At 39.4% G+C, this 16,315-nt stretch overlaps 1 pseudogene; it reads right to left on the reverse strand.

Annotated features, from left to right (window-relative positions):
- Positions 1-9,554: 9,554 nt before the first annotated feature.
- The window catches only part of LOC133075134 (hsc70-interacting protein-like), a 36,737-nt pseudogene continuing 29,976 nt past the window's right edge, over positions 9,555-16,315 (reverse strand).

Genomic DNA, 16,315 nt, shown 5'->3' on the forward strand with positions numbered 1-16,315 from the left:
GATCCTTAAACTTAGAAAAAGAAAACTAAATGAATTGTCGCTGTAGACAATATTTCTTTTCACTCTCAAAATGTTCTGGTTTGGGCACTACATTATATAGCCACACAACTGATATTGCAAGTTGTACATGTTAGTAGTACTTGTTAGTAACCTTGGCCAGAGCAACCATAAGATATAAAATGGCCTAGTTTGAGTGTCATATCTTGTATTAAGCAGTAACTACGAGGAGGTTATAGTAACTACCAGGAGGGTAAAGAAGAGCAAGGAAGAGATAAAACACACAAATTCAGAGTAATCTTCTGAATACTTCAGACATGATTGTGTTATTTTGCTGTCATGCAAACAGGCATGTCAGAAATCTGATTATTCATTCCATAATTCCTGTGCCTGGTTGTTATTATAATGAGTTTTTTCTCTTTCCTGTCATTGTGTTCATATTTACAGTCACTTGCTTCTTTTTAATTTGATTGGTGTATTACATTATTCTTATAGAAATAGTCATACCAAAGATTCCATTTGCTCCTCTACATTTTTTCAGTCACTTTACATACAAGTAGGTAGGGTCATGGACACCAGTTCTGGTCAAAAAATTGTGGGAGGGATGCTCTGTGTCCTTTCTAGGCTGAGGCTATGTAAAGCCTTGCTGCTTTTCCAACTAGTGGAAATCCCAGAGAGTGGGTCTCCATTGGGCTGTCTAGACCACACCCCCTGTCCATCTGCAGGAGACATGTGCTGTGATGCGGAAACACCCTTTGGTATATGAAGCCACAGAGAGTTGGAGGCTATTGGTTATGTCAGCGTCACCTAACCTGTCCTGACTAATACAGAAACTGCTACCAGGAGAGATGTGCTGCTGTAACAAACAAGCCAGAATCCTCAAGTGCGTGGCCCTGGGTTTGGTGGCTACTGAGTAAATGACTATCAAGCTAGAAAGGTAGCAATCAATTTTTTTCAATAAACTTTTAAAAAGTTTAGAACTGTTTTAGATTTACAGTAGCAATCTGTTTTTGCAGGGGTGAAATATTTTATAAAACTGGAACCTGTGATAATTTGGGAAGCAGATCTTGTAGTGTACCTGATGCAGCTCTCTGAGAAGAGGTTGAAGATAGAGCATGAATAGTGTGTGCTGGTTGCTTTGGGGTTGTATTTCACAGGATATTAGAAGAAAGAGGTGATTTCAGCATAGAAATTGTCAATTTGCAGCTTAATGAAAGGGAATGAGGACATTTAGACCTTTTACTGTTAAGAGTCAACTGCTTTGACATCTAATAGTAAGAGGCTTGAGAAAGACTTTTTGAGAAGCCTACTCAGTACTATCTTTCAACTAATTAAAATGCTTAAGGGAACAATTAAACTAAGTGTCAGAGCCCAGAAAAAAACATTTTTTTTCCACTGAAGCCCAAGGGATTCTAGACGCCACCATTAAGTTTAGAGAAAGTGATAGTTACCAGGATGAGAAAGCAAACAACTATTTTCTCTATGAGAACTATGTCTCAAAGAGAATGTTAGATACATTTACTGGCACATCGGGCTATCTGGAGTGGACTGGATAAGAAACTCTTGAAATTTTTGAAATTATTATATTGCCAAAGAAACCACTGAACTAAAAGAGATGGAGCCTTAAAATGACCCTAGTCAGTTTTAAGATAGGTTAAGTTATGCCATGGCAACAAACAACTGAAAATACTAGTGGCTTACAAGAGGCAAAGCTTATTTCTCCTTTGCACACATGACCATCATAGTTGGCTGTGCTCTGTATGTTCTCTTTATGCTGGGTCCCATCTGAAACAACCACTGTCTGGTACGTTGCAAATCAAAGTGGCAGAGGGTAAAGAGAGCATGGAAGCAGGTCCTACCGTAGAGGTAACACATGCCACTTCCCATAGGATCTTGGCTGAAACAATGAGAAAGCCAGAGATTAACCGAGGGGACATGTGATCCCCTTGCCTGGAGAGGCAGTGAATATTCATGAGCAGCGATGGAGACAACTATGTGTTACTGACCATCTTGTGGGCAGGAAGTGGGCTCAGAAAACTGCATAGCCACAATGAAGGTGAAATTCCCCAAGGCTCAATTCAGATGTGAACAAGAGTCAAGATACAGGAATCAAGGATTATTTTCCACCCCAGTCGAGGGTGCCCTCCACAATGTATACTCAGTGGGATTTGGGGATTGGTACAAAAAGTCATGACTGTGCCTTTCCTATTTTTCTCTCCAGATGAAGTTTTCTACTGTTGTTTTTTGTTAGTTAGGGCGGTAACAGGTCTTTTTAATCCATAAGTCTCTGGACCTAGAAGAGCCATATATGGGCTAATGTAGAGATGACTGTGCATCACCCAGAGACCCTGGGCTTTCGGCTGAGTCTTTGACTGGCTGGAAGTTTTATGCGATCTCCCTTGGGAGGTGGTTCAATGTGGCCCATCTGTTGGAAGAAGAGAGCAGGAGGATATGCGGTGACTAGATGGGTAAACTGGAGCATAGATGGTAATGCTCACCAAATATTCCATTTTCCCCTCCATTTCCACTCATGTGACCATGATGGCCAGTGACCTATGAGTGGAAGCAAAGTGTCCCTTCAAGGCTGAGATGATGAGAAGCTCACACATGATCTGCAGCCTCTCCTTCCTGGTGTGGAGCCTGAGCAAGCCTTGCAGGGAGCACACTCACAAGAGGAGAAGCCTCTGTGGGATCCACCTCTGAGGGGCAGTGTGGGGCAGAGCCTCCTGCTATCCCGCATGAGGCATGAGCCTGAGGGATCAACCGACAAGGACCTACTGTATAGCACAGGGAACTCTGCTCAATATTATACAACAACCTAAATGGGAAAAAAATCTGAAAAAGAATAGATACATGTATATGTATAACTGAATCACTTTGCTGTACACCTGAAACTAACACAACCTTGTTAATCAACTATACTCCAATATAAAATAAAAAGTTAAAAAAAAAATAAACTATTCTTATGTCAAGTGCCTGCGCTTTGGGAGTGGTTTGTTCCTCAAGCCTAATCTAGTCTATCAAGTTATGCTGGGTAAAGCTGAAAACTCTGTATAAAGCAGGCTTTTTAAAAAAGGTCATTTTAGTTTCCTTCACATTTATGAGGACACTTTGTGTGGCTTATCCCCCTTATTCACCCATCTCCCTGCTCCTGGGGGAAAAATAAGTATCATAAGAATAACTGTGAAGAGGCAGACAGAGAGCCTGATCTAACCATAAAGGCTCTGTTTCAAATGCAGCAAAATGTGGTTAGAGAGTTTGTTTTTCCCTCTCCACCTAATGGTGCATCAGAGGTTAGACACACTCAGGAAAAGGTTACTGAGAATATCCTTTGGGAATTCCATAATGGGCGTTGGCTCTTTGTGCATCCCTTCTAATCAATGCAAAACAGCAGATTGTGGGTTCCATAAGCAAAAACACAGACATTTAATCACATGAATGCACACAAATCCAAAAGAAGAATTAATTATTAATGATTCTGTGGTTAGGCTCAACTTCAATTAGTAAATAATTTAGAATGCTGTAGACAAGGAAACCACATTATAATAAAAAATAAGGTAGAGTCTTAACCAGAAACCTCCAACTCAACATTTAAGAGGTCATTTCTCAACATTGATAATTCCTAACAGTGTAGCACTCGGCTCAGTCCACTCCTGCTTATTCATAGCAACACCCATAGACCAGCATGAGGTATTTATTAATATTTACATACTTCTTTTCATAAGGATATGATGGTGTATTATAAAAAGGACATAGTTCAAGATGTAATGTGGCCTGATGCAATGAAAATAGATAACACCCAAAGCAGCTTTCACTAACACATAGCAAGGCAACAAACAAACTTATTTCTGCTTGCAGAAATTTCTGCTTGCCTAGACAGTGCCAGAGTCTTTCAAATCCCAAAACTGCTTTAACACAAATTAACAACCATCTTAAAAAGTCGTGCTACAGCACGGTACTCTTCTCATTTAATGGCCCATCTGCTGCTTGTGGCTAATGTATGTGCCAGTCACTTATTCCAGAATCTACCAGCATTTAGGCTTCAAGATGAAAAGACAACACCATCATGAGATGCTGTTTTCTTTTGATATGCACTTGGTAAACACTCCTTGTGTTCTTTGAGCTTCAGAGTTAAAACTACTTCAATAGGGTGTAGACATAGGAAGAAATTAATCTGGGAAGTCCGGTTTGAGAATCATTTTCAAGAACCTCTCATCCCCCCTCACTCCTCTCCCTCCCTCCCAGGACAGTAATAGAAAAAGGGAAAAATGAGTTCAAAGTTCCTTTTCAAGCTTCTTTTGGCAACGATTGCATATCTAAAAACCAAGATATTTTGGATGGCTTCACATTCAGTAAACTCTGTGTGATGTTTCCTGTCACTCCCTGTGCAGCTAATTTTTGGAGAGTGTGACATTAGAGACAGATAAAACTGTCTCTAAGCATAATTTAATTTTCGTAATTTATGGTCTTTCAAAACCTAGAATTTATTCTAGGCCAGACGAAATATTAATCATGTGGACTGTCTGGAGCTTCTGCCTGAGATTATAGAATTAGAAAATAAAGATGTTGATATAATGCTCAATCTTGTACTACTGGTTTATTTTCATTCTTATTTCATGTTAAAAGTAATAGCCTTTAAAAAATTGCTTATACAAAGTTAACAAATGTAATAAAAGGAAATAAGAGCCCTGTGAAAGCCTCTGGTTCTACATTTTATTACCCAGTGTTTAGCTTTTTTTGTTTTCTTCTCAGTCCATTAAATAGATACAATAGTAGAAACGCCTCAGAGTTAAAAGAATATTTGCAAATTTTATAATATACATTGAGTTCTTATGAAATAGGTATTCTATAATATAAAGTGGGTTAAATTTTAAGAGATGTACATCATTTATGTATTAAGAACTGTACGATAGGCAATTAAAATTAGTTAAACTGTATTGGTGTATTTGCTAAAATAAAGATGGATGAGAAGAATTTTTAGAAGAATTTGTCTTCTAAGGAAAAAAAGAGGAGTCCTCATGCTGGCATTTATTCAGTGGCTGTCTAGTGTTTTAGTGCCTAAGTCTCATGGCAAGGGACTCTTTCAAATGATAGATTCTAGAGGGTCCTTATTCTAGTGATTGGCAATAGACAACTTTGGGCTTAGGAATCAGCATTTATAACCAGCAGCTCAGGTGATGCCAATATGCATGGTCCCTGTCCACACCTTTTTTTTTTTTTTTTTTTTTTAATAGGTAAAGATAAAAGCTGACAGAAGAGAGAGATTAGCTGGATGGGAAGAGAGGAACCTCCTGTGAGGGACCAGGTATAGTAAATAAAAATCTAAAAATTCCCTTGGTAAAGAAAACCAAGGGGAAAAAAAGCCTGAAAAAATAGATGGACTATCCAAAAGTAGTTAACAAATAGGAAAAAGCCAGTCTATCAAACCTACCTAGACCAGAAGCAAAGTTAACAAGTGTAAGAGAATGATGAGAAAGGAAGTAATTGGATAACCTTCATATTATTGTATTTTAATTTTTCTTTAAAATTTTGTATTGGCAGTTATCTTTTTCTATCATTGTGTTTTTAATGTTTTCCTGTCCCCTCTACCCCCACTGCCCTGACTCTTCCCTGTTTGGAGAAATAACTTGTTCCCTCAACAGATGTTCCTTGACACCAATTTCTTGTGTGAGGAAACCTTAAGAAGTAAGAAATAATAAAAACATAAATGGGGAGAAATTATCCTCCTTGACTCGTGGATCCTAGTCTTGGGGGCACAAATAAATTTGGAAACAATTTTGAGGGATTCACAGACCCCTTAAGCCAATCCTCTGGATTTATTATTATTTTTTTTCCCTAGAGTTTTAACACAGCCCAGCTTAAGCACCCTGGGAGAAGAGCTTGGACACCTTTATCAGATCTAAAGTTTTTTTTTTTGAAAAAAAATTTCTTATAACACAGATACAGAAAGGTACCATTAAACAGATTTATAATTTAACAAATTCTTATAAACCAAAATACCTTAAGAATTCAAGAACCCACTTCAAGAACCCCACTCACAAACCCTCAACGCAACTCTTCCTAATCACCAGTTCCACTCTCTACCCGAAATGAAGATACTATCCTCACTTTATGGGAATCACTTTCTTGCTTCTGTAAAAATGGTTTTATCATCCAAGTGTGCATTCTAAAACATTCTATTTCACTTTTCAACACATATTTGGGTTGTCTCATTTTTCTTTCATCTTTCTTCTCTTTTCCTCTTAAAATTAGTTATTTTGGAAATATCAGGTGGTTTTAACTGTAGTTTCCTGGAGTATGAATGTTACTGATTTGATAGTCATGATATGTTTCACATGTCCTCTGTATTTCCTGTAACTTCGTAGTTAAATCTAAAGACTTGATTAGATTCCTTTTCTTCCTTCCTTCCTTTCTTTTTTTAAAATAAGTTAATAGGTGGTGGTATTTTCCTTTATTAGGACATTACCTCTCTTTTGGGGTGTTAGTAACCATTGGTATTTGATGCCTGGGTCCATTAATTCACTGGGGATTAGAAACTATGACATTTTAATTCCATCACTTTGACTTCATTTATTTGTTGGAATATTTTCATAAAAATGTTTCCCTTCATCAACTATTTTGTTATAAAGTGGTGCAGTTATTATAAAAAAGCTAAGATATATATACATATCATCTTTTCAAGATAATTAATTGGATCCCTATCACTCTCCAAACTTAGTTTTTTTCTTTAAATTTGATACAAACTCATAAGCTTAAATATATCTACTGTTTCAATCTGTTCCAATTAATATCCTCATTGGAGCTTAAATTATCTCAATTAATTTGTCAGAACTTCTTTAAGTTGGCTCCTAAGTCATTTCAACATGACCTTCGTAAACTTCACTATCTTTCTTTCTGACATGAAAGACGGTTTTAGCTCATTTTTTTTAAAACGTCTTTATTGGAGTATAATTGCTTTACAATGGTGTGTTAGTTTCTGCTTTATAACAAAGTGAATCGGCTATACATATACATATATCCCCATATCTCCTCCCTTTTGTGTCCCCCTCCCATCCTCCCTATCCCACCTCTCTAGGTGGTCACAAAGCACCAAGCTGATCTCCCTGTGCTATGCAGCTGCTTCCCACTAGCTATCTATTTTACATTTGGTAGTGTGTATATGTCCATGCCACTCTCTCACTTCGTCCCAGCTTACCCTTCCCCCTCCCCGTGTCCTCAAGTCCATTCTCTACGTCTGCGTTTTTATTCCTGTCCTGCCCCTAGGTTCTTCAGAACCATTTTTATTTTTTTTTAAGAGTCCATATATATGTGTTAGCATACAGTATTTGTTTTTCTCTTTCTGACTTACTTCACTCTGTATGGTAGACTCTAGGTCCATCCACCTCACTACAAATAACTCAATTTCATTTCTTTTTATGGCTGAGTAATATTCCATTGTATATATGTGCCACATCTTCTTTATCCATTCATCTGTCAGTGGACACTTAGGTTACTTCCATGTCCTGGCTATTGTAAATAGAGCTGCAATGAATATTGTGGTACATGAGTCTTTTTGAATTATGGTTTTCTCAGGGTATATGCCCAGTAAGTGGGATTGCTGGGTCGTATGGTAGTTCTATTTTTAGTTTTTTAAGGAACCTCCATACTGTTCTCCATAGTGGCTGTACCAATTTACATTCCCACCAACAGTGCAAGAGGGTTCCCTTTTCTCCTCACCCTCTCCAGCATTTATTGTTTGTAGATTTTTTGATGATGGTCATTCTGACTGGTGTGAGGTGATACCTCATTGTAGTTTTGATTTGCATTTCTCTAATGATTAGTGATGTTGAGCATCCTTTCATGTGTTTGTTGGCAATCTGTATATCTTCTTTGGAGAAATGTCTATTTAGGTCTTCTGCCCATTTTTGGATTAGGTTGTTTGTTTTTTTTATATTGAGCTGCATGAGCTGCTTATAAATTTTGGAGATGAATCCTTTGTCAGTTGCTTCATTTGCAAATATTTTCTCCCATTCTGAGGGTTGTCTTTTCATCTTGTTTATGGTTTCCTTTGCTGTGCAAAAGCTTTTAAGTTTCATTAGGTCCCATTTGTTTATTTTTGTTTTTATTTTCATTTATCTAGGAGGTGGATCAAAAAAGATCTTGCTGTGATTTATGTCAAAGAGTGTTCTGCCTATGTTTTCCTCTAAGAGTTTGATAATGTCTGGCCTTACATTTAGGTCTTTAATCCATTTTGAGTTTATTTTTGGGTATGGTGTTAGGGAGTGTTCTAATTTCATTCTTTTACATGTAACTGTCCAGTTTTCCCAGCACCACTTATTGAAGAGGCTGTCTTTTCTCCATTGTATATTCTTGCCTCCTGTATCAAAAATAAGGTGACCATATGTGCGTGGGTTTATCTATGGGCTTTCTATCCTGTTCCATTGATCTATATTTCTGTTTTTGTGCCAGTACCATCCTGTCTTGATTACTGTAGCTTTGTAGTATAGTCTGAAGTGAGGGAGCCTGATTCCTCCAGCTCCGTTTTTCTTTCTCAAGATTGCTTTGGCTATTCGGGGTCTTTTGTGTTTCCATACAAATTGTGAAATTTTTTGTTCTAGTTCTGTGAAAAATGCTAGTGGTAGTTTGATAGGGATTGCATTGAATCTGTAGATTGCTTTGGGTAGTAGTCATTTTCACAGTGTTGATTCTTCCAATCCGAGAACATGGTATATCTCTCCATCTGTTTGTATCATCTTTAATTTCTTTCATCAGTGTCTTATAGTTTTCTGCATACAGGTCTTTTGTCTCCTTAGGTAGGTTTTCTTTTCCCCCTATGTGGAAATATGAAACATTTATTTTAGATATCAGAGAAGAACAGAGCTAAGTAATCCAATTTTACTGCAGCAGTATAAAAATCATCCCTTCACCCAGTGTAAGATTTAAGTGCATCTGCACAAGGGTACACATTATATGAAATGTAGTAAGATTACTGCTGCCCTGACAAGTACTTCCACTCCCTACCCAGGTCCTACTGCAACACTGGTGGTCCCAATAGTTTCATGGAAGCAAATCATTAAAAAGAAAAATAATAAAGCAATTAAAAAGACAAATCAAAATGCCTCAGTGACCATATATCCAACTCAAACTTTATATATTTAAATGTTACATTTTCCTCCCACTAATAAATCTTTATTTCACTCAAACTTGAACAATAAATCTTCCATACTGAAGTATCTTCCTTGCCTAATTAATTCAAAGGAAAAAACCAAAATGATTAGTAAAGAAAGATGTAGGGATTAACACACCCTTTTAATTTGTTTTAAATATTTTTAAGGTTTAAAAATTGTTTAAAATTTTTAATTTCTAGTAAGAAAACATTATCTGAATGAATACCCTAATGGAAAACCACTGTAAAATGTTTCAGCTGCATTTGGGGCAGAGGGGTAGGAATTATCTTCAAAGCACCCCAGCTTTCTTCATGAGAAGGTCAGAGGTACACTAGTTTGTATTATTGCAACATCCATTAGGTGATCTAAGTTGCTTTTCCTTCAGCAGGGGCTTTATTTGTCCGAAGGGCATTATGCTTGACCTCCAAATTTGCCCGACAATTTACTGATGAGATTCATAACCTTTGGGTTGCTCTGATATATTGACATATTTCCCGGGTTCTGAGCCACATCCTGGAAGGCCACCATAACTTCTGGATCCTGTATGGCTGCAAGAACCCCTGGATCACTAAGAATTTCATTGAGCCCAGGCATTCCTGCCATTCCAGGCATGCCCCCTCCTATTCCAGGCATTCCTCCAGGAAAATTACCAGGCATTCTGCCAGGAAAGCCACCTGAAAAGAGCCATACTAAGCTCCTGATTGTCATCTGGCTTCTTCCTCCCTCTGGGCTCTCTCATGTTCTTCCTTAGCCTTCTTGACCCTTTCTATTCTTTCTTTGATCTCTCGCTCTTCACATATTCGCTCATACTTTCTCCTATGTTCAGCAATTTTCTGGGCCCTTGGTTGAACTTCTTTCAGCATTGCACTAGTATCTTCATCATAATCCAGCTTACAGGCATGGGCAAGATCATGGGCAGCTTCTTCCCAATGGCCCAAAAGTCTGTGTGCTTTCCCTCGCCACTTGTATGGCTGAGCAGAATCAGGATTTATTTCAATAGCTCTGTCACAGTCTCGGAAGGCAGCATTTGGCTTCTGTAATTTGATGAAGGCACTTGATCTCTTGGCATACAGAATGGCCAAACGAGGATTTAGCTTGATGGCATCTGTGAACAAGTCAATGGCTTTCTGTAGTTCACCATTATTTAGGGCATCAATGGCAGGCACTTTTTTATCATTTGCCTGATCCATCATCTCCTCAGTTATCTCTACATTTTCATCTCCCATTTCTTGAGGGGCATCAGGGTCTGGTTCAATCACACCTTCATTGTCAATTTCTAGATCACTTTCCTCACTTGATGGTTCGTCTGTCTTTATGTTTTCCTCCTCGTTCTTACTGTTTTTTCTTCCTTGGTATTTTCTTCCAATTTAGTTTTACGAGTAGCAGGTGGTATTTTACCCCCCATGCTCTCCACCCATTCCCTCAGGAAGCACATTTCCTCGGTGTGCAGAACACTCGGGTCCTGCTTGCACATTTTCACGAAGGCTCGAAGCTCGCTCACTTTGAGGGGGGTCTATGGTCCGGAGGCGGCGGGAGACAGCAGGAGGCGGCGGGCGCAGCGGAGGCTGTGGCACAATCCCAGGCCCAGGTGCTAGCTCAGCATGACCACATAAAGGGGGCGGCTGCTGTGAGGCAGAACAGACTAGAACCTCCCCAGCCGCTGGCTCTGCCCACCCAATGGTCTCGTGACCCTGGGTCCTTCGCCCGTTCATTCCTACTCTCTACCGCTTTCCTGCGCACTGGCTAGAATCTTCTAGAAGTGTGGCTGTTAATGCTGTTGCTTGCCTCTCCATGCACGCATTCTTATATTCACTCAGAACCAGTGCTCTCCTTAGGTAGGTTTATTCCCAGGATTTTATTCTTTTTGTTGCAGTGGTAAATGGGAGTGTTTCCTTAATTTCTCTTTCAGATTTTTCATCATTAGTGCATAGGAATGCAAGAGATTTCTGTGCATTAATTTTGTATCCTGCTACTTTACCAAATTCATTGATTAGCTCTAGTAGTTTTCTGGTAGCATCTTTAGGATTCTCTATGTATAGTATGTCATCTGCAAACAGTGAATGCTTTACTTCTTCTTTTCCGATTTGGATTCCTTTTATTTCTTTTTCTTCTCTGATTGCTGTGGCTAAAACTTCCAAAACTATGTTGAATAATAGTGGTGAGAGTGGACAACCTTGTCTTGTTCCTAATCTTAGAGGAAATGGTTTCAGTTTTTCACCATTGAGAACGATGTTGGCTGTGGGTTTGTCATATATGGCCTTTATTATGTTGTGGTAAGTTCCCTCTGTGCCAACTTTCTGGATGGTTTTTATCATAGATGGGTGTTGAATTTTGTCAAAAGCTTTTTCTGCATCTATTGAGATGATCATATGGTTTTTCTCCTTCAGTTTGTTAATATGGTTTATCACATTGCTTGATTTGCGTATATTGAAGAATCCTTGCATTCCTGGTATAAAACCCACTTGATCATGGTGTATGATCCTTTTAATGTGCTGTTGGGCTCTGTTTGCTAGTATTTTGTTGAGGATTTTTGCATCTATGTTCATCAGTGATATTGGCCTGTAGTTGTCTTTCTTTGTGACATCTTTGTCTGGTTTTGGTATCAGGGTGATGGTGGCCTCGTAGAATGAGTTTGGGAGTGTTCCTCCCTCTGCTATATTTTGGAAGAGTTTGAGAAGGATAGGGTGTTAACTCTTCTTTAAATATTTGATAGAATTCGCCTGTGAAGCCATCTGGTTCTGGGCTTTTGTTTGTTGGAAGATTTTTAATCACAGTCTCAATTTCAGTGCTTGTGATTGGTCTGTTGATATTTTCTATTTCTTCCTGGTTCAGTCTTGGAAGGTTGTACTTTTCTAAGAATTTTTCCATTTCTTCCAGGTTGTCCATTTTATTGGCATAGAGTTGCTTGTAGTAATCTCTCATGATCCTTTGTATTTCTGCAGTGTCAGTTGTTACTTCTCCTTTTTCATTTCTAATTCTATTGATTTGAGTCTTCTCCCTTTTTTTCCTGATGAGTCTGGCTAATGGTTTATCAATTTTGTTTATCTTCTCAAAGAACCAGCTTTTAGTTTTATTGATCTTTGCTCTTGTTTCCTTCATTTCTTTTTCATTTATTTCTGATCTGATCTTTGTGATTCCTTTCCTTCTGCTAACTTTGGGGGTTTTTTGTTCTTCTTTCTCTAATTGCTTTAGGTGTAAGGTTAGATTGTTTATTTGAGATGTTTCTTGTTTCTAGAGGTAGGATTGTATTGCTATAAACTTCCCTCTTAGAACTGCTATTGCTGCATCCCAGAGGTTTTGGGTCATCGTGTTTTCATTGTCATTTGTTTCTAGGTATTTTTTGATTTCCTCTTTGATTTCTTCAGTGATCTCTTGGTTATTTAGTAGTGTATTGTTTAGCCTCCATGTGTTTGTATTTTTTACAGATTTTTTCCTGTAATTGATATCTAGTCTCATAGCGTTGTGGTCAGAAAAGATACTTGATACGATTTCAATTTTCTTAAATTTACCAAGGCTTGATTTGTGACCCAAGATATGATTTATCCTTGAGAATGTTCCATGAGCACTGAGAAGAAAGTGTATTCTGTTGTTTTTGGATGGAATGTCCTATAAATATCAATTAAGTCCACCTTGTTTAATTTACCATTTAAAGCTTGTGTTTCCCTATTTATTTTCACTTTGGATGATCTGTCCGTTGGTGAAAGTGGGGTGTTAAAGTCCCCTACTATGATTGTGTTACTGTCTATTTCCCCTTTTATGGCTGTTAGCATTTGCCTTATGTATTGAGGTGCTCCTATTTTGGGTGCATAAATATTTACAATTGTTGATCTTTTCTTGGATTGATCCCTTGATCATTTTGTAGTGTCCTCTTTGTCTCTTGTAATTGTCTTTATTTTAAAGTCTATTTTGTCTGATATGAGAATTGCTACTCCAGCTTTCTTTTGATTTCCATTTGCATGGAATATCTTTTTCCATCCCCTCACTTTCAGTCTGTATGTGTCTCTAGGTCTGAAGTGGGTCTCTTGTAGACAGCATATATATGGGTCTTGTTTGGTGGGAGTATTTAATCCATTTACATTTAAGGTAATTATCGATATGTATGTTCCTATTCCCATTTTCTTAAATGTTTGGATTTCTCTGTCGAATCTGAATGAGATCCTTGCTGGGTAGAGTAATCTTGGTTGTAGGTTTTTCCCTTTTATCACTTTAAATATGTCCTGCCACTCGCTTCTGGTTTGCAGAGTTTCTGCTGAAAGATCAGCTGTTAACCTTATGGGGATTCCCTTATATGTTATTTGTTGTTCTTACCTTGCTGCTTTTAATATTTTTCCTTTGTATTTAATTTTTCATAGTTTGATTAGTATGTGTCTTGGCGTGTTTCTCCTTGGATTTATCCTGTATGGGATTATCTGTGTTTCCTGGACTTGATTGACTATTTCCTTTCCCATAATAAGGAAGTTTTGACCTATAATCTCTTCAAATATTTTCTCAGTCCCTTTCTTTTTCTCTTCTTCTTCTGGGACCCCTATAGTTCTTCTGTTGGTTAATTTAATATTGTCCCAGAGGTCTCTGAGACTGTCCTCAATTCTTTTCATTCTTTTCTTTTATTCTGCTCTGCAGTAGTTATTTCCACTATTTTGTCTTCCAGGTCACTTATCTGTTCTTCTGCCTCAGTTATTCTGCTACTGATTCCTTCTAGAGAATTTTTAATTTAATTTATTGTGTTGTTCATCATTGTTCTTTTGTTCTTTAGTTCTTCTAGGTCCTTCTTAAATGTTTCTTGTATTTTCTCCATTCTATTTCCAAGATTTTGGATCATCTTTACCATCATTACTCTGAATTCTTTTTCAGGTAGACTGCCTATTTCCTCTTCATTTGTTTGGTCTGGTGGGTTTTTACCTTGCTCCTTCATCTGCTGTGTGTTTCTCTGTCTTCTCATTTTGCTTAACTTACTGTGTTTGGGGTCTCCTTTTTGCAGGCTGCAGGTTCGTAGTTCCTGTTGTTTTTGGTGTCTGCCCCCAGTGGGTTGTGTTGGCTTCCTGGTGGAGGGGACTGGTGCCTGTGTTCTGGTGGATGAAGTGGATCTTGTCTTTCTGGTGGGCAGAACTGCATCCAGTGGTGTTTTTTCGGGTGTGTGTGACCTTGTTATGATTTTAGCCAGGCTTTCTGCTAATGGGTGGGGTTGTGTTCCTGTGTTGCTAGTTGTTTGGCATAGGGTGTCCAGCACTGTAGCTTGCTGGTCATTGAGTGGAGCTGGGTCTTAGCGTTGAGATGGAGATCTCTGGGAGAGCTTTCGCCATTTGATATTACATGGAGCCGGGAGGTCTCTGCTGGACCAATGTCCTGAATCAGCTCTCCCACCTCAGAGGCACAGGCCTGACACCCGGCTGGAGCCCCAAGACCCTGTCAGCCACATGCCTCAGAAGAAAAGGGAGAAAAAAAGAAAGAAAGAAAGAAAATAAATAAATAAAATAAAGTTATTAAAATAAACATTTTAAAAAGTATTAAAAATAAAAGAATTAAAAAGTAAAAAAAAATTAAAAAAAGAAAGAAAGAAAGAAAGAAGAGCACAACCAAGCCAAACAACAAATCCACCAATGATAACAAGTGCTAAAAACTATACTAAAACAAACAAACAAAAAAGAAAACGGACAGACAGAACCCTAGGAAAAATGGTAAAAGCAACACTATACAGACAAAATCAGACAAAGAAGCATACACATACACACTCACAAAAAGAGAAAAAAATATATATATCTATATATAAAAAATAAAAAAGGAAGAGAGCAACCAAATCAATAAAAAAATCTACCAATGATAATGAACTCTAATTACTAAACTAAGATAAACATAAAACCAGATACAAATTAGATGCAGAAAGGAAACCCCAAGTCTATAGTTGTTCCCAAAGTCCACTGCCTCAATTTTGGGATGATTCATTGTCTATTCAGGTATTCCAGAGATGCAGGGCACATCAGGTTGCTTGTGGAGATTTAATGCTCTGCTCCTGAGGCTGCTGGGAGAAATTTCCCTTTCTCTTCTTTGTTCGCACAGCTCCGGGGGTTCAGCTTTGGATTTGGCCCTGCCTCTGGGTGTAGGTCGCCTGAGGGTGTCTGTTCTTCCCTCAGACACAACGGAGTTAAAGGAGCAGCTGATTTGGGGGCTCTGGCTCTCTCAGGCGTGGGGGGGGGAGGGAGGGGTACGGAATGTGGGGTGAGCCTGTGGCGACAGAGGCTGGCATGACGTTGCACCAGCCTGAGGCGTGCCGTGTGTTCTCCTGGGGAAGTTGTCCCTGGATCACGGGACCCTGGCAGTGGCGGGCTGCACAGGCTCCTGGGAGGAGAGGTGTGGAGAGTGACCTGTGCTTGCACACAGGCTTCTTGGTGGCAGCAGCAGCAGCCTTAGTGTCCCATGCCCGTCTTTGGGGTCCGCGCTGATAGCCGCGGCTTGCGCCCGTCTCTGGAGCTCCTTTAAGCGGTGCTCTTAATCCCCTCTCCTCGCGCACCAGGAAACAAAGAGGGAAGAAAAAGTCTCTTGTCTCTTTGGCAGCTCCAGACTTTTTCCCGGACTCCCTCCCGGCTAGCTGTGGTGCACTAGCCCCCTTCAGGCTGTATTCACGCAGCCAACCCCAGTCCTCTCCCTGTGATCCGACCGAAGCCCGAGCCTCAGCTCCCAGCCCCCTCCCACCCCGGCGGGTGAGCAGACAAGACTCTTGGGCTGGTGAGTGCTGGTCGGCACTGAACCTCTGTGCGGGAATCTCTCTGCTTTGCCCTCTGCACCCCTCTTGCTGTGCTCTCCTCTGTGGCTCCGAAGCTTCCACCCTGTGACCCCCCGCTCTCTGGCAGTGAAGGGGCTTCCTAGTGTATGGAAACTTTCCCTCCTTCATAGCTCTCTCCTAGAGGTGCAGGCCCCGTCTGTATTTTTTTTGTCTGTTTTTTCTTTTTTCTTTTGCCCTACCCAGGTACGTGGGGAGTTTCTTGCCTTTTGGGAGGTCTGAGGTGTTCTGCCAGCGTTCAGTAGGTGTTCTGTAGGAGTTGTTCCACATGTAGATGTGTTTCTGATGTATTTGTGAGGAGGAAGTTGGTCTCCATGCCTTACTCCTCCACCATCTTGAAGGTCTATATCTTAGCTCATTTTCTGTATCACTTTTCTGTTTCTATTTCATTGATTTT

The sequence above is a fragment of the Eubalaena glacialis genome, chromosome 15, assembly GCF_028564815.1.
Source record: "Eubalaena glacialis isolate mEubGla1 chromosome 15, mEubGla1.1.hap2.+ XY, whole genome shotgun sequence".
NCBI lineage: Eukaryota > Metazoa > Chordata > Mammalia > Artiodactyla > Balaenidae > Eubalaena > Eubalaena glacialis.